Here is an 18,273-nt window from a genome sequence, read left to right on the forward strand (position 1 = left end):
GGATGAAGTAAGTGTGACTTTTCCCTCTTCCAAATTACAACTATTAGCCAAAACCCTTTCTTGCCTTACCATATTAGAAGCATCTAGACTATAATCCTAGTACTGCAAGAAGTATACTGGAGGTGCACATGGATACTCTTGGACAAACCGCTACTGCCACCCTGCAACATTATCACTTAAGCTTGCAGGGAGAGAGCCAAGGCATCCCTAGTAGCTTTTCAAGATAGGCAATACCTTCTAGATTGCAATATAATCTGCATGTCAGGATAAAGGAGCAATGTTTGTACAAACCTCCATTCCCATAAATCGTCTTAGGAAGATACACATACTGAAGATCACAGCATTGCCACTGTCTTTCGATGGAGAGACCATTCCATAAGGCCCAAGTACAGATGACTCACTCCCAGACAAGCTCCTTCCCTGAAGTCACTAGCCATCTTCAGATACTGCCCCACCCCAATGGACCATTGATCTACTTGAGTCACATAAACAGCTCCTGCTTTATTGTTTATTCACACTTTTACTCCAGCATCTCAGTGTCACATCTACCAAACAGATTGACAAGTGTCAAATGTGCGCATTAAAGCTTCTGCCATCTAACAAAACTGACATTCCTACTCAAGTTAGTCATTTCAGAAGAAGGCCCATCAAAGTGCTTCCCACTCTGAACAGGATGTAGATTAATTGTGGGAGTTAACTTGCACTTCTGCTGAAGAAGTCAGTCTCTTGTGCTCTTAAGAGAATGAACTAAAATAACAGTTTGTAGGATTTTACGTGGTCACACACACAAGTATCAAAGATCTGCATTCATCAGACCGAGTGAAATGTATTCGGGTGAGGTCAGGAGGTGTGGTGTTGAACCGAGAGACCAGGCAGAAAGAGGCTGGTGTAGCAGAGTGCCAAGAAGACTGTGGCAGTGTTGGATATGGATGCAGATCGAGTATAGCGTTGATAAGCTAGAGTCAGGAGGGAGTGGTAGGAAGAGGAGGATTGGAGAAACGAGGCATGCAAGAAGCCCAGAGGAATGGGGGAAGGTGGAGATAGGAGGGAGTATAAGGATCATCCTGCTTTACCAGAGGACCATGTGCACCCACTGAGAGCCCTGAGGCCTATGGCGCAATGGAAGAATTAGATAGATAAGAAAGATAGTACTCCCTGCAAAGTTCCATCGGCCTACAACACCTAGGACTCTTCCTGCAAGTGGGGTACTCCCTCTAGAGCACTACTATTGGCTCACAGAGGGACATGTGACACACTGCCTGTTTGCAGCGTAGGACCAAAGCAGAAAAGGGGAGATTCCAAGATGGCCACCGAGCATTGAGCACCGTGAACGATGCTCCCCAGTACCTCGGGACCACAGCAGAGATTAAATAAAGCAGCTTTGGTCTCCCCAGGTGTGAATTACACTGAAAAAGTCCCATTGCCGGTGGGGGCTCGGAGACCTCAGCTCGAACCCCCGAAAAACAGAAGATATCTGTGGACACTGCGAGTGCTGGGGAAGCTGGGACCCGGGAGCGAGGGCCTGGAGTTTGGGCTGAGAGGAAAGAGTGGAGGCGGTCTGGCACCGGCAAAGGCACCCAAGCTGCCAACAAGGGGCCCAATCGTAGAGGGCCAGAGGGAGAAGGTGAAAGACGGGCACCGCACATCCCCCACCCGTCCCCCACCCCCAAGCTGTGACATCGTGAAGAGGGCTGCAGGAATCCAAGGAACCGGACTGTAGAGGACCTCAGCTCTGCTCAGCTCCCACCTGGACGGAGACATTGGAGTTGAGGCTGACAAGCAGAGAGGAGGCAGACCGTAAGGGATTGTGGCGCCGCGTTGCTCCCCCCGGGCGGTGACAGTGGGAGAGAGGCTGCCAGAGTGATGACCTAGGAAGGCCACCGCGCCGCTGTGGGACGGGCAGGTAGAGTGCCCGGGCCAGGCAGGCAAGGAAAGTGCAGCTAAGGGGGAAGCCAGAGAGAAGGGAGATCCACTGAAGAGCCCAAATCCTCTGGGCCCGGAGAGACAAGACCTAGAAAGGGGATTGGGCCCACAGTATCATTCCAACACCAAGACCAAGCCTTCCCTCAAGGGACTGGAAGAGAACAGGGGCCCGTAATTAGTGAGGGACAGAGGGGCCCAAGTAGAGGTAACCCTCTTTGCTATAAGAGCGCAAGAGCACAGCTGTCTAAGCCCGGTGAAAAGGCTGTAAGCGTTCAATAATCACCCACGTGTCCCCCTCAACCAAGCGTCGGAGGAGGCACACCAACCCTGGACAAAGCAGAAAAGGCCACCGCTGGGGGAAGGAAGACAAGACCAGGAAGAAAGCTCACTGGTGACGCTGATCCACAAGTAGGGGATACCCCGCCATGTCAAAAGAAAGAGGAAAGGACCCCCTCCCCTACCCATAAAGGGGGCCAAAAAACTCAAGGACAGTAACCTAGAGAAATTGTGGGGTCAGGATGCCAGCACCCCCCCACCACCTGCAGGTGGGAGCGGTGGACAAAGATGACCGTTACCCGCAGGAAACGGAACAAGTTACTTACCTGTAACTGTTGTTCTCCAATATAGGTCTGGCATGGATTCACATGCTCATGAATATTCCCCGTCGTCAGGCTGGGAATCCTTGGTAAAGAAAGAATCAGTTTCAGTTTCGTTTCTGAACTGTCTTTCTCCTAATAACCAATCACTGGTCTCTGGGTCACACTGCACCTAGCCAATGGCTGCCCTCTACCTAAGCCCCTCTGGCAGCCATCTTCAGATTTGGTAGCACGTAAAGTGGCAGTAGAACCAAGTGAAGAGCCGCAGAGGGGTAGGAGGGAGGGTTCGCATGTGAATCCATGCCAGACCCATGCTGGAGAACAACAGTTACAGGTAAGTAACTTGTTCCTTCTCCAGCATGGGCTCTGGCATGGATTCACATGCTCATGAATACAAGAATACATAGCAGTACACCCATGCACAACTATGGGAGGTGGCAAGGCTCAACATTAAGCATTTCATCACTCCACATTAAGCATCTCTTACCTCCTCACCAGGCCCACCTTCAGACGAACAGGTTGCGCATCGTGTTAGCAGCGACCACTCTGGTCGAATGGGCTCTCGGACGGCCGGGCAATCGTCGGTTTGCCAACCAGTGCCGGTGCATGATGCAGCCGGAGAGCCATCTAGAAATGGAAGCCTTCGAGAGGGCCTTCCCTTGGTTCACAGGTCCAAAGGTCACAAACAGCTGTGATGTCTTCGGAAAACTCTTTGTGCGGTCCACGTAGAACTTCAGCGCTCTAGCTACATCCAGCGAGTGCAAAGTCCTCTCGGCCGGAGACAAAGGAGACGGGAAGAAAACAGGTGACACCAAGGGCTCATTGAGGTGGAAGTCCGACGGCACCTTGGGCATGAAGGAGGGGTGCGTCCTCAGCACCACTCTTGTCTCGTGGAAAGTCAGGTATGGGGGCTTGCAGGAGAGGGCCTGGACCTCTCCCACTCGTCGTGCGGAGGTGATGGCCACAAGAAACGCTGTTTTCCACGACAGGAACGTCAATGGTGCCGAATGCAGAGGCTAGAATGGCGGCCCCATGAGCCTGGTCAGCACCACGTTGAGTTCCCACACCGGGTCCGGAGTCTTAACCGGCGGGAAGGATCGGAACAGTCCCTTCATGAACTCCTTCACCAGGTTTTGGGACCAAAGGGATGAGCGCCCCGGAGTTCTGGTGTAGCGGGAGATAGCCGCCAGATGGATCTTGATGGAGGCATGGGCCAGCCCCGCCTTGGCCAGCGATAGCAAGTACGGCAACACTTGAGGGGCCGTAATCCACAGAGGGTTAATCTTCTGTGCACGGCACCAGACAGAGAACCTCTTCCATTTGTGTCCGTAGCACGAGAGTGGAGGACGCCCTGGCCTTTGCAAGCACCTCCTTGCAGTCCGCCGGGATATCGTACCCTCCAAACTCTAGTTCTGCAGGAGCCAGGCCGGCCTGCAAGTTCAGCGACTCCGGGTCGTGGTAGAGGATGGCGCCTCCTTCTCTGGAGAGGAGATCCGCATCCGTCGGCAGTTTGACTAGGGGCGACGCTGACATGTCCAGAAGGTCCGGGAACCATATCTGTCTCGGCCACGCCGGTGCGACAAGGATCATCCTGCACCGGGACCGTCTGAGTTGGTTGATGAGTCGCAGCAGCTACAGCAATGGCGGGAACACAGAGGAACAGGCCGTCCCAGGGGAATGAGAAGGCATCGCCCCTGCTCCCCGGCTGGGGAAACCTGCTGGCGAACCTCCGGCACTTGGCGTTCGTCGCCATCGCGAATATGTCGATCTGGGGATTGCCCCATCATTGGAATAGCAGATCCACTTGATCCTCCGCAGTTCCCTCTTGTGGCACGAGCGTAGCTCCCTGCTGAGTGAGTCGGCGATGGTGTTCTTTATTCCTGCCAGGTGGAAGGGTATCGGAAACATCCGTTGAGCGACGGCCCAATGCCACAGATCCTGGGCCTCTTTGGATAGGGCTGGGGATCTGGTGCCTCCCTGCTTCTGGATGCAGAACATCGTGGTGGTGTTGTTGGTGAAGATCCTCACCACCTTGCCCTTGAGGGACGGAAGGAAGGACCAGAGGGCCCAGAACATGGCTCGGAGCTCCAGGAAGTTGGTGTGTAGCGACTTCTCCTCCGGGAGCCAAAGGCCTCTTGCGTGGAGATCTCCGGTGTGCACTCCCCATCCCTCCAGGGAGGCATCCGTCGTCACCGTCTCCTGGTGTGCAGGGGTCTGGAAGTCCATCCCAGCTGCGAGATGCGTGCAGGTGCCACACCACCGGATTGCTTGGCGGAAGGTCTCGTTGAGTGAGATCCTGTCTTCGAAGCTGCCCGCCGCATGCATCCAACGGGCGTCGAGGAACTCTTGCAGTGGACGCATCCGCAGCCTACCCAGGCGCATGAGGTAGATGCACGAGGACATCATGCCGAGAAGGGACTTTATGGACCTCACCCTGGCCGCGTCCATGGCCGACAGTCGTTTCACCTTGCCCAGGAAGGCCTTCGTCCTTTCCTCCGACAGAGGCCAATCGTGCCACCGTGTCGAGCCTGGCTCCCAGAAACAGTGCGACTTGTGACATTGCCAAGTGGGATTTTGCGTAGTTGATGGAAAATCCCAGATCCACGAGCAGCTGGACGGTCTTCGCTGTGTGTCCGATGGCGAGTTCTCTTATCCTTGCTCGGATGAGCCAATCGTCCAGGTAGGGGTAGACGTGGATCCCTTGTAGGTGCAGCCGTGCCGCTACCAGGGCTAGGCACTTGGTGAACACCCTGGGCGCAGACTTCAATCCCAAGGGGAGGGCCTTGAACTGGTAGTGCCATCCTCAGACTACGAATCTGAGGCACTTTCAATGTCCTCTTAGGATGTATTTGTATTTTGTATTTTATTTACTTATATTGCGCACCTAACCCAGAGGTAGCAAGGCGAAGAAGCTTCATGACGATTGCAAAGCTTGGTTACATACAGGGGTATGAGATCCAGCTTGGTTACAGTGCTGGATGCGTCATACAGAAACAATACACGCCGAAGCAGCATAGGTTACAGCGATAAACAATATAAACGATATTATATACAAGGTGCCGGTTGTCTCGTCAGAGGTATCTGCGCCGCGCAGTTGGCAACCTAAATATACATAATTTACAAACATAGTGGTGTGGGGCATCCGGGTAGCAAGAGAGGAGGCGGTCGTTATGTATCGTGGGCCTTGAGCCAGAGGATGGTCTTGGATCTAAATTGGCGGTAGGGAAGATCCTCTCTGCAAGTAGGAGGAAGGGAGTTCCAGAATTGTGCTGCTTTTACTGGGAAGCTGTTCCCTCCAGACATTGTGTGTTTAAACCTAGGCACCAGGAGGAGGATAGAGTTGGCTATTCTAGAGGGGCGAGAGGAGGTTGGTCTGGAGAATATAGTGATAAGGTATTGAGGGGCTGCTTGGTGGAGGCATTTATGAGTCAGGGAGACCGATTTAAGGAATATTTTGTCTTTAGTGGAAAGCCAGTTGACGGATCTTCTGGAGTCAGAAATGTGGGCTTTCTTCGGGATACTGAGTGCCGCTTTAAGGGCATTATTTTGGAGGATCTGAATTTTGTTAGTGATATATTTGTTACAGCCTACATATAGTGTGTTGCAATAGTCCAACTTGGATAGGATCAACGCCCTGGCTAGTGTGATGCAATTGGATGGAGAGAGAAAGGGTTTAGCTGCTCTGATAAGTTTGCATGTGTAAGATGTGGCGGAAGCCATAGCATTAACTTGTTTTTTGAAGGTGGGAAGTCGCCCTCCTCCAGCTGTCCCAGCACGTGCTGGAGAGTGACCATCTGGAACTTTTGGGACTTGATGTGCTTGTTTAAGCGACGAAGGTCCAGGATGGGTCGCCAGCTGCCGGTCTTCTTCCCTACAAGGAAGTATCGTGAATACACTACGGAGCCCAGGGCCTCTTTGGGACGAGCTCGCTGACTCCTTTCTTCAGCATCGCCCTTACTTCCAGCAGCAGTAAAGGGATGTGGTTTTCCTTCCTGGCCACGGGAGGAATGAGGGGCACTTTTTTAGAAACTCTAGAGTGTGCCCGCGGGCGAGGGTATCCAGCACTGATCTGTCGGTGGAGATGAACTCCCACACGCTGATGAACTTCGCCAGCCGGCCTCCCACCGGGGTGCACAGGTGAGGGCCCAACGCTACGGCCGGTTCAGTCCTGCTTGGCAGTGGCCTTGCCGCCTTGACAACGATGAGATCCTCCGGACTTGCCGCTTCCTCTGTAGGTCTCCTACGACGAGGAGCGGGCCGCTTGGTGGTATGTTGAGGAGCTGCCGCCAAATCCTTTGGAGGCACCTTGCTTGCCTGCGGAGTTCCGAAAGGGCGGCCGTCGTTGTTGCAAAAATCCCAAGGCCCGCGCCGTTTCTGTGTCGGCCTTGATGGCCTGAAGTGACTCGTCCACTGTCTTGCCAAACAGGTTGTTTCTGTCGAAAAGCATGTCCACACTCTGGTTTGCACGTCCTGGCAGAAATCGGTTGCCTTGAGCCAACCACGCCGGCGAAGGCAAACACTGTTGCCCATCTGGCGGAAGCCGGTGTCAGCAATGTCCGTGGCCACCGTTATGGCGTGGTCTGACGCCACCTCGCCTTCCTGCAGTATCTCCAGGGCCTCAGCCCTCTTGTCATCCGGAAGGAAGTCCAGCAGAGGAGCGACCTTAAACCACAGCTCCCTGTCATAGCGGGCCACAATCACGAGGGCGTTGGCCGCTTTAATCGTAGTCGCCGCCGATGAGATGACCCGTCGTCCCATGGCATCCAATTTCTTCCCTTCGCCGTCCGGCGGGGAGGTCGAAGTTGAAGCCGTCGCCCCGCTGCTTTCTTCTTGGCCGCCGCCGAGGCAACCGAATCCGGGTTCGGTTGCGCCCTAAGGCACATGGGGGCGGAATCCGGGACCCGGTACTACTTCTTATACCGGTCTCTCTTGGCAGGGGTCGTGGACGGGTTCTTCAGGAGCTCGAGCCCCTCATCCCAGATGTGGTCAAGCAACGGGACCGAGAGAACCGTCTTCCTCTTGGCCTCACGCTGTTGACAGAGGAAACCTTCCTTCTTCTGTTCCATCGGGCAGAGCTGAAAGAGCGCAGATGCCCTGGCGATCAAGGCGTGGAAGGAGCCAATTTCATCGGGCGGGGAAACCTGGGGGTGTGGTGATGAAAGGCCCATCCCGTCGTCACCACCGTCGTCATCCGTCCCCGTCGTAGCCGTCTCTGTTCCTGCGTCATCCCTCGGATCCGGGGAAGGAGATGAAGGCCTTGAGGGCCGTGTAGGCTGGAAAGGCGGTGGGGGATGAGTTCTCCTCTGCTTGCTTGGAGGGCTTCCCGACGGTCCAGGCTCTGCAGGGTCGTCCGTTGGGGGTAAGGGCTGTGCACAAGGCCTGGATAGCCATCAAGATTGCTCCTGAGCTGTCCTGTGGCCCAGGCACCGGCTGCGACGGGCGTGACGGTTGGGGAGTGGAATCCTCCGCCTCCACGGGAACCTCGTCGGCATCACCGCCGCTTTCGTCTGCCTCGTTGGGATCCCTCCCATGGGACCAGACTTCCTCTGACCTTTTGTCCAGGATCTTCACAACTTCAGCCAGCTCTGTGATGACCACCACCTCCCCCCCACCTATTTTTCCACCAGGGTTTTCAGGGGGGTCTTATCAATGGGTTGAAAAGAGAATTCCCTCCGTGGTGGCAGGGAAACTCTGGGTCCCAAGGTCGCCTCCACTGGGGTAGCCTCCACAGGCTTCGCCAGGGCCGCCACGACTCCCTCGATAGAGGCCTTAGCCAGGTGAATCAAAGCCCTGACAATTTTGGACACACTTGAGGGCTTCACCTTGGGGGGGGAGGGTCGCCGCCTCGCTCCCCCTCGGCTTTCTCTGTCGGGATCGACGGAGGCTTCTACCGAAGCTTACCCAGGTTCTCAGACTTCCTTTTCCCCCCGAGCCAGAGCGTTGGCTCGTGGTTGATGGCGTCGGTGAAAGTGCGCCCTGCCTGGCAGCCGAGGAGCCCGACTGTTCGGTGCTCCCAGTGCCCGCGGACTCGCTGTGCTTTGCCATTTGTTGGGCCCCTGTCGCCGGAGCGCCCTCAAAGGTCTTAGAAGACTGCTAGGACCTCTTCTTCTTGTCACCTGCTGCTGGGCTCTTCCCTTCCAGCCAGTTGGTGAGGCAGATCCGCTGATCCTTCATGGTCCGTTCCGACATGTTCTTGCAAAACGCACAGTCCTTCTCCACGTGCGTTTTGTCTTCGTGAAGGCAGTAGAGGCATCTAGAATGCTCGTCCTCCTTGAAGACATTCTGCAATCCGCATCCAGGGCAGCTCCTGAACAGCTTGGATCCGAGTGTCGTGCTCCCTTTTTCCTGGGCCATGTCCACGCGGGGTAGGCCTCAAAGAATCTTCTGGAATCCTCCAACAAGCGGGACTGGACGAAAACTTCGCCCTTGAGGGGCCTAGAAAATTCCAAAATGGGTCCCCGTTGATCGGAAGTAGAAACTGTGGAGCCTGAGGCTCGATTTACCCAAAAAAAGAGGTTTAACTCTGAAAAATTGCAAAACGCAGTAAAAGCTCGAGAGTTATAGCACGAGGACTCCCAACACTTGAACGTGTGGTAAAAATCTGAAGATGGCTGCCAGAGGAGGGGCTTAGGCAGAGGGCAGTCATTGGCTGGGGGCAGTATGACCCAGAGACCAGTGATCGGTTATTAGGAGAAAGACAGTTCAGAAACGAAACTGAAACTGATTTTTTCTTTATCGAGGATTCCCAGCCTGATGACGGGGAATATTCATGAGCATGTGAATCCGTGCCAGAACCCATGCTGGAGAACTAAGATCAGGCGTTCACCACCCTGGTCCTCAAGCAATAGTTCACTCATTCTTGCGCTAAAATAGTGGACACTGTCCAGGGGCAGATGGACAAGATGAGGGAGGACCTTGCGAAGGCTCTACAGGACATAAAGAGGGATGTGAATAAGAGAGGAAAGGGTGGACACTAATGAGAGGCCAAGATCTGGTAGATGACTCAAGGAAGGTAGAGATACTCATGGAGCAATTAGCAACAGCCACTCAATCTGGAACTCCATGCAGAGTACCTGGAAAACAGATCTAGAAGATTGAATATATGAATAAAAGCCCTGCCTGAGGAAGTACCAGACAAGGACGTATAGGGAGTAATCACTAACATCTTCTCAGACCTCCTAGATCCAGAGAACAAGGGAGCGATTCGACTAGACAGAGTACACAGAGTCGAACCACGAAGAACAAAACCAGGAACCAGGCCAAGGGATATTTTATAGGCACGTCAAGACTTTTCGATGAAGGAAAGGATCCTATAAGCAGCAAAGTAAGCGACTCAAATTACATACAATGGTTGGGAAATTCTCCTATTCCAAGACCTCACCCAAATAAAGCTGATAAAGAGGAGGCAGATGGCCCTGATTCTCGGGGCTCTGATGGACAAAGACATCAGCTACAGATGGGCATTTCCATTTGGGGTGGTCTTTAACTGGCAGGGTAAGCAGAGATGGATCCAATCCAACGAAGGAGCAAGACTGCTGGGCTTGGCAGGGCGAGAAGGCAATCCCAAAGACCTCAAGCCAAAGACACCAGAGAAACTGAAAGGTTTGGGAATGGACAATGATGAAGGCCAAAAGAAGCAGGAAAGGGGGTCACCAACCCCAGCCGAAAGACCCAGCGCCCTGAAAAGGCCAGGCAGAGACTACCACACATGGAGAAGCAGGTTGGGCATGGACCACACCTAGGTACGATCAGGGCATTAGCAAGGGAGAGAAGTCTGGGGAGGGCATTGACAGGAAGAGAACAAGAAGGTCCCAGAGGATGGTGGGGGGAGGTCAACTTGGAAAGGGTATGGGAGTACCTACAGTGGAACAACGCTGGGGAAAGAAAGTGGCCCAATCCTAGAGGGAGTGATTTGAGCAGGCTAGACGTTGGTTGATTACCCCTGGCGACCTGGGGGGGTCAAGTGAGGGAGGCGTAGGGAATTTGGGGAAGGAGGGGAAGAGGGTTCGTAAAGTTAGAGCCAAGGGTTATGAGCAGCATGGTTCACAAACGGGAGAATGTATATGTCAGGTTACTTGATTGTCGTGAAGAGTATTGAAACCTCCGTCCCCAAGTACCACAGAGAGAGAATACAAGATTACTCCCTATGCGATCATTAAGGCCACAGGTGGGTAGTTCTTGAAGCTCGGATCCACGGGAAATGTTGAAACCCAAGGCAGCTAAACTGATGGGTGAGGAAGCCCAGAACCTATGATGGTTGGTAATTCCGTGGAGGGGCACGTGAGCTGATTTCCCCGATGACAGTAGGGAGAAGAACTGTAGGCTGGGTTAAAACCCAACTTGCCCTCCTGTAACTTTATGAAACAAAAAGGACCAAAGCCCAAAGTACTTGATAACGTAATGCAATGAAGGGGAAACAATGCCAAGTCCTCAGGGTAATCCAAGACAGGCCAAAAGGCGTTCCAGTTGATGATCCAGCAAACAGAGCCAAAGACGTGAGCAAAAGCAAATCCAAAAACAATCCAAGAGTCAAGAGCCGTGAAACACAAGGTATCCAAACGCTGTACAGAGTCCTCCAAAGAACAGCTGTGAAGCGCGGAAGTTCAGCGCTTAAATAGCGGAAGCTTCCGCATCACCTGATCCGCGAGTGAGACGGATGAACGCGTCATGTGACCCGCAGACGCGACACGTGAGCATTGTTTTGATCTCATTGACTTTCTGCGGGCAGCGTCCTGTAGCCGGCGCCTGCGAGCTCCCTCTTGCAGACGCCATGGCAGATGCCAGTGAAGGAACGGGGAACCCTTGAGTCTGCATGTGTGGCCCTTGGGGTAAACCCGCTCACGTGACACCCTTCCACTGTGAGGGACATGGGGTGGAAACCTGACTGGGGTAACTGGTGTATTGTGAGTGTTGCCTGTCCTATTGTCTGACCTAGATGTTTTTGAAAAAGGGACAGAATGAGAGGACAGCGTGAGAGAGGCCCCCCCCCCAAAGGCCCACGACCCCGTGGGCACAACGGATTGTCCCTATGGAAACTGGAAACCAAACGAAGGGCATGAACATCACCCGCAGGAATCCATGAGCGCTCCTCCGGGCCATAACCCTTCCAATCCACTAGGTACTGCAAACCCCCTTTGAAGAAACGAGAACCCAGAATAGCAGACACTTCAGACATCCGGGGAGGAAGGGGAAACCGGAGCTCCAGGGGAACGAAGACGGGTAGGACCAGGGCAAGGTTTAAGAAGAGAGACATGAAAGACGGGGTGAATCCACCATGAAACCGGGACTCGAAGGCGATAGGCCACGGGGTTGATCACCCGAGAGACCACAAAAGGACCAACGAAGGGAGGCAACAACTTGCGGCAAGCCTGTAGATGCAGATGATGAGAAGAAAGCCAAACTATCCCCCACGGCAAACGAAGGGGCCACAGAACGCTTCCGGTCCGCGGCAGCCTTCATGGAATCCTGGGCTTCTTTGAGGTGCAGCAAGGTCTGCGCGTGGACAGCCGAGACGTCTCTGATGCAAGAAGAGGCAGCCGGATTACCAGAAAGCGAGAAATCCGGGATGGGCAGGATTTTAGGGTGCTGACCATACAAGACATAGAAGGGAGAGAAACCAGTGGAGGAGTGCACCGCATTGTTATAGGCGAATTCAGCCATATGCAAGATGCGAAACCAGGACTGTTGATGCTGGAGAATCAGGCAACGCAGATACTGCTCCATGGTTTGATTAACCCTATCGGCCTGTCCATCCGTCTCCGGATGGTAGGCCGAAGAATAACGTGAATAGATCCCCACTAATATAGTCAAGGCACGCCAGAAACGAGAAGTGAACTGTCGGATACCAACACTGATGGTAAACCAAAAAGGCATACGATGGACTTGAAAAACAATCCTGCCAGAACAGAAGCCGAGGGAATGCCCGAGCATGGAATAAATCGTGCCATTTTGGTGAACAAGTCTACCACAACCCAGATGGAATCAAAACCCTGAACCCGGGGAAGGTCCGTCACAAAATCCATCGTCACGGTATGCCAGGGCCTCGGGGGTATGGGAAGAGGCTGCAGGAGACCCAACGGTCGTCCTTTCCTACGTTTGGATTGGGCACAAGTGTTAACATAGCATTCCACATCCCTTATCATGGAAGGCCACCAACACCAACGTTGTAGAAGTGAAAGTGTTCTTCGCTGCCCAGGATGTGCATGAAGAGGGAGATCATGGGACCATTCAAGAGCCAGATTGCGAACATCAGTGGTAGGTAGAAACAACTTGTTCTGAAAGAAAGGCAGACGTCTTGTAATACCAAATCCCAATCTGAAAGTAAGGATGGGTGAGTGGAGACCCACTTACGGACCATATCCAGCAGAGTCAGAGAAGGAGTACAGAGACATATCACATGTTTCTTATCCAACAGGGTCTCTGGATAGACTGGCAATGAAACCCCCCCAGGAGAGCGAGACAAAGCATCAGCCTTTGCATGAACGGTACCAGGACGATGCATGATCTGGAAATCGTAAGCGGCAAAAAACAGATGCCACCTAACATGTCTGCTATTCGAGCATTTCAGAGAAGCTAAATCGCGGAGATTCTGATGGTCCGAGAAGACCGTCACCCGATGTTTTGCACCCAGGAGATGGTGACGCCAGACTTGGAAAGCCTCTTTGACAGCCAGAAGTTCTTTTTCGGTCACTGTATAGTGACACTTTGTGGGTGTAAACTTCCGGGAATGAAAGGCGACTGGATGCAAGTGTCCAGTAGAGAAACATTCTTGAGACAGTATTGCCCCTAAGGCGAACGAGGATGCGTCCGCCTCAACTATAAAAGGGAGATCACTGTCAGGGTGTTGGAGGACAGGAGCAGTGGTAAACGCAGCTTTTAGGGTATCAAATGCAAGCTGTTGATCGTTGGACCAATTAAATGGAACTAGAAGACTGGTCAAAAGAGTAAGAGGTGCTGCTATAGAAGAAAATCCAGAAATGAATCTTCTATAGTAGTTAGCAAAACCCAAAAAAGACTGCAATGCTTTAAGGTTGGTGGTAGTCGGCCACTCCAATACCGCCTTGACTTTGGCATGGTTCATAGTGAGACCATCAGGAGTGATGTGAAACCCTAAAAATTCAATTTTGTCAGTGTGGAATTGACATTTTTCGGGTTTTGCAAAAATAGAACACATGCGTAAGCGTTTTAGTACCTCCCTTACGTGTCGGATGTGTTCCTCTTGAGAACGTGAAAAAATGAGAATGTCATCCAGATAGACCACCATAAATACATCTAGAATGTCGCTAAATATTGCATTCATGAAGCGCTGGAATGTGGCAGGCGCATTGCAAAGGCCGAAAGGCATGACCAAGTATTCATATAATCTGTAACGAGTGCAAAAGGCCGGTTTCCACTCATCACCCTTTCTCACACGTACTAGATTATACACACCCGAGATCCAACTTAGTGTATACTGACGCATGCGGGAGGCGATCTAATAGGGGCGTGATGAGAGGTATAGGATACCTGTTGTTTTTAGTGATGGCATTTAGACGCCGGTAGTCAACACATGGGCAAAGGTCTCCCTCCTTCTTTGGGACAAAGAAGATGGGGCTGGCCGCTGGAGACGAAGATGGACGTATGTGACCCTTACGTAGGGACATTTGAATGTAAGTTTTCCAGGCTTGTTCCTCAGTGGGAGATAGCGAATATATACGACCCTTTGGGACTACAGAATCTGGTAGTAGTTCAATAGGGCAATCGTACAACCTATGAGGTGGAAGGATTTCTGATGATCCCTTATCAAAGACGTCCAGGTAGTCTCGATAAGGCTCCGCAATTGTCTCAGCTACAAGACCAACAATGTGCGTGTCTGCCAAGGTAACGGAAGAGGGTTCCAAAGTGAGTTGTGAAACAGTAAGTTGGGCTGGAGTGCTCTCAGTAGGAGGTGTAGTAAGGCAAAACTCCTGGCAAACTTCTGACTCAAAAAACACAGATCAATTGATCAAAGGGTTTTGCAGACGCAACCAAGGGATGCCTAAAATAAGGCCATATTGAGGCATGGAGATCAGGTCAAAGCTAATGTTTCTTTGCGGTTAGTTTGTATGACCAAAGTGAGAGGTGCTGTCTGTTGTTTAACTGGGCCAGAAACTAACAAACTCCCATCTATGGTCTGTACGGGTTCTGGTCGGATCTTGGTGATAAGAGGGAGATTAAGTAGGTGGGCCATATTGATATAATTGCCAGTGGCACTAGAATCGATGATGACAGTTACTGAATGCGAGACCTCAATACTGGGTTGTAACAATGCATGTACCATCACGGGTCTGATGGCGCCAAACGCAGGTACCTGGTCCAGGGAGTGACTTATAGCGCTCAAACCCACCCCCGGGTCTATGGTCGAGCTGCCCGAAAACCCTGAGCTTTAGCCTTTGGGCGACGTGGACATTCTTTCACAAAGTGACCAATCAACCCACAATAATAGCAAGCATTGTCCACCCTCCTGCGCTCCCTTTCCGTGGAAGTTAAAGGACTACGTAGACCTCCCACTTGCATAGGTTCAGAAACAGACTCAGAATGAGAGGATCCTGCAGAAGGGAATAGAACCAGAAAACCTAGCTTCAGTTTTCCGTTCTGAGCACCTGGCATCGACCTGGAGAGCCAGATCCACTAAATCGGGGAACGCTGTGGGCAAGGAAGGAACTACTGATAAAGCATCCTTCATAGCGTTGTTCAGACCTTTGTAGAATACCACAGCCCTCTTGCTCTCAGGCCATGAAGTCTCGGCTGACAGTTGGTTGAATTTTGTGATATATTCAATGAGTGTTCCCCTGCCTTGATGTAATTCTAATAGTTCTAGATCCCTGGACTGGGCTTTGTGGCGGGTGTCAAAGACACGTGACATTTCTGTGACCAGGAGGTCGAAGTCGTATAATGCTGGGTTATTATTCTCAAGAAGTGGGTTGGCCCAGGCAGCGGCTGTTCCAGATAAATGTGATAACAGAAAGGCGGCCTTCGAAGTAGGATCGGGGAAGGAGGTAGGTCAACACAGGAAGTGTAACTTGCACTGATTTATAAATGTGCGGTACTTGGTGGGATCCCCCTGGAATCTTTCAGGTGCAGCCAATGGGAAAGAAGTGGGTAGAATCACGGGAGCAGGAGTGGTTGGGCCTGGGGAACTGGGGCAGGTGATGCCGCGTCCACGAACTCTGCATCTGCAGGTAATGGGTTGCGGGTACTCTGAATAGCATCTAAACGTTGGTGAAGGGCTGTGGTGGCTGCAGCCATGTCCACTCTTAGTACTGTGATTGCTTGAATCATAGCTGCCATGGGGTCATCCGCGGCACCCTGCATGCTCTGCACAACAAAGAAAGGCTTCACAGTCTGTCAGGTTGCTTGATTGTCGTGAAGAGTATTGAAACCTCCGTCCCCAAGTACCACCGAGAGAGAAGACAAGATTACTCCCTATGCGATCATTGAGGCCACAGGTGGGTAGATCTTGAAGCTCGGAACCACGGGAAATGTTGAAGCCAAGTCCTCAGGGTAATCCAAGACAGTCCAAAAGGTGTTCCGGGTTCGAGATGATCCAGCAAAAAGAGCCAAAGACGTGAGCAAAAGCAAATTCAAAAACAATCCAAGAGTCAAGAGCCGTGAAACACAAGGTATCCTGTACAGAGTCCTCCAAAAAACAGCTGTGAAGCATGGAAGTTCAGCGCTTAAATAGCGGAAGCTTCTGCGTCACCTGATCCGTGAGTGAGACGGATGAACACGTCACGTGACCCAAAGACGCGACACGTGAGCGTTGTTTTGATCTCATTGACTTTCTGCGGGCAGCGTCCTGTAGCCGGCGCCTGCGAGCTCCCTCTTGCAGACGCCATCGCAGACGCCAGTGAAGGAACGGGGAACCCTTGAGTCTGCATGTGTGGCCCTTGGGGTAAACCCGCTCACGTGACACCCTTCCACTGTGAGGGACATGGAGTGGAAACCTGACTGGGGTAACTGGTGTATTGTGAGTGTTGCCTGTCCTATTGTCTGACCTAGATGTTTGTGAAAAAGGGACAGAATGAGAGGACAGGTGACAAAGGAATTGGATGGGCTACGGGTAGTAGATGTTTGGTGGGAGAGGGAGGGATATACCTTTTTCACTCACGTTTGTCGATCGTCATCCAGAATAGGCTATGCCTGGGAATCTCGATCCTTACTCGGAAGGGTTACTGAGAGGTGGGGACCATGAATCTCTCGGACCATGCGCCCATCACATTGCAGTTTAGGAGGAAAGGGGGACCACAGGGAATGTGGAAATTACGCCACCATGCTAATTTACTAAAGGACAACTTGCTGCAGGATGAAATAAGGGAGGGGATAGAGGAATACATTGGAGGGGATAGAGGAATACATTGGTGGCAATAGAAAATGTGATACCTCATAACAGATAAGGTGGGATGCTTTTACAGCCACAATAAGAGGGAGGATCATGGCACTTAAAGCGCATAGAGACAGGGAACTAAGGCTAGTACAACAAGAACTAGAGGGGAAATTGAAGCAGTTCATGACTCGCATTGGGGGCCGAGGCAAGGGGGAACTAGGAGGGAATTATAGGGTCCTGAGGGGACAACTAGACATGATACAGCCGCAGGCCGTGGAACGCTCCTTCTTACTCCTTAAACATAAATGCTATGTTAAAGCAAATAAGGCAAATAGGTTGCTGGCGAAGATGCTGAAAAGGAAGGGAAAAGCCAAAACTATCTTGAAAATCAAAACAGAGGTGGGGGGATTTGTACAGACACGGACAACATTTCCCGGGAGTTCAGTAACTTCTACTCCCAGTTGTACAGTGCAGAAGGGCAGCCAAAGGGGGGAGCAGATGAGGTACCTGGCCTGCAGGAAGTTAACTCAAATCCCTGAACAGGAGAGAATAGCTCTGGATCAAGAAATAACTACGGAAGAAGTGAGGAGAGCCATCTCCTCAATATCTTCCAAAAAGTCCCTGGGACAGGACAGATTCACTACAGAATTCTACAAGTTCTTTAGAGAATAGTTACTCCTACACATGGTTCCCCTTTTCGATGAATTTGAAACGTCCAAGAAAATCCCCCCCCCCATCTATGGAGGAGTCAAAAGTGGTTTTATTGCCCAAACAAGGTAAAGATCCCTTCTCCTGCGGAACATATAGACCAATTGCTCTGATAAACATGGACGCGAAGATCTACACAAAGGTCTTGGCAAACAGCCTTGAGCACATACTCCCCCTATTAATCTCCAAGGACCAATCCGCCTTTATCAAGGGAAGACAAATGAGTGACAACACTAGGAGGATAGCCCACCTCATAGACAAAGTTAATAAAAAGGGCAGGCCCTCCTCTCTCCTCATCGCCCTGGACACCGAAAAGATTTGACAAGGGTGGATTGGCAGTTCCTATTAAGTACAATGCAGAAGATGGGATTTGGGGAGAGTTTGTATCAAAAGTTAAGGCCAATTACAGGAACCCTTCGATACGCTTAGCAATCAACGGCCAGCTGTCACCCACCAATAAAGTTCATAGAGGTATGAAGCAGGGATGCCCCATATCACACCCCTGCTTTACTCGATTCACTTGGAACCTATGTTAGAGGCTTTCAGGGCAAACAATGGGATACAAGGGATCTCCTTCGGAGGCATTTAACATAACGTCGCAGCTTTTGCGGATGACATGCTTGTCAATACAAGACCCAACGAGGTCCCTTAAACCAATGGAAATTGAGCTGCAGGAATGCCAAAACGTAGCAGGTCTAAGAA

The 18,273-nt window shown here is 51.8% G+C and overlaps 1 protein-coding gene across 2 annotated transcripts in view; it reads right to left on the reverse strand.

Moving 5' to 3' along the window:
• LOC138548350 (vitamin D3 hydroxylase-associated protein-like) overlaps positions 1-18,273 on the reverse strand; it is a 476,815-nt gene that overhangs the window by 242,337 nt on the left and 216,205 nt on the right. The gene's annotated exons all lie outside the window — the stretch shown is intronic.

This window comes from Ambystoma mexicanum, chromosome 1q (genome assembly GCF_040938575.1).
Source record: "Ambystoma mexicanum isolate Mex_15411 chromosome 1q, UKY_AmexF1_1, whole genome shotgun sequence".
NCBI lineage: Eukaryota > Metazoa > Chordata > Amphibia > Caudata > Ambystomatidae > Ambystoma > Ambystoma mexicanum.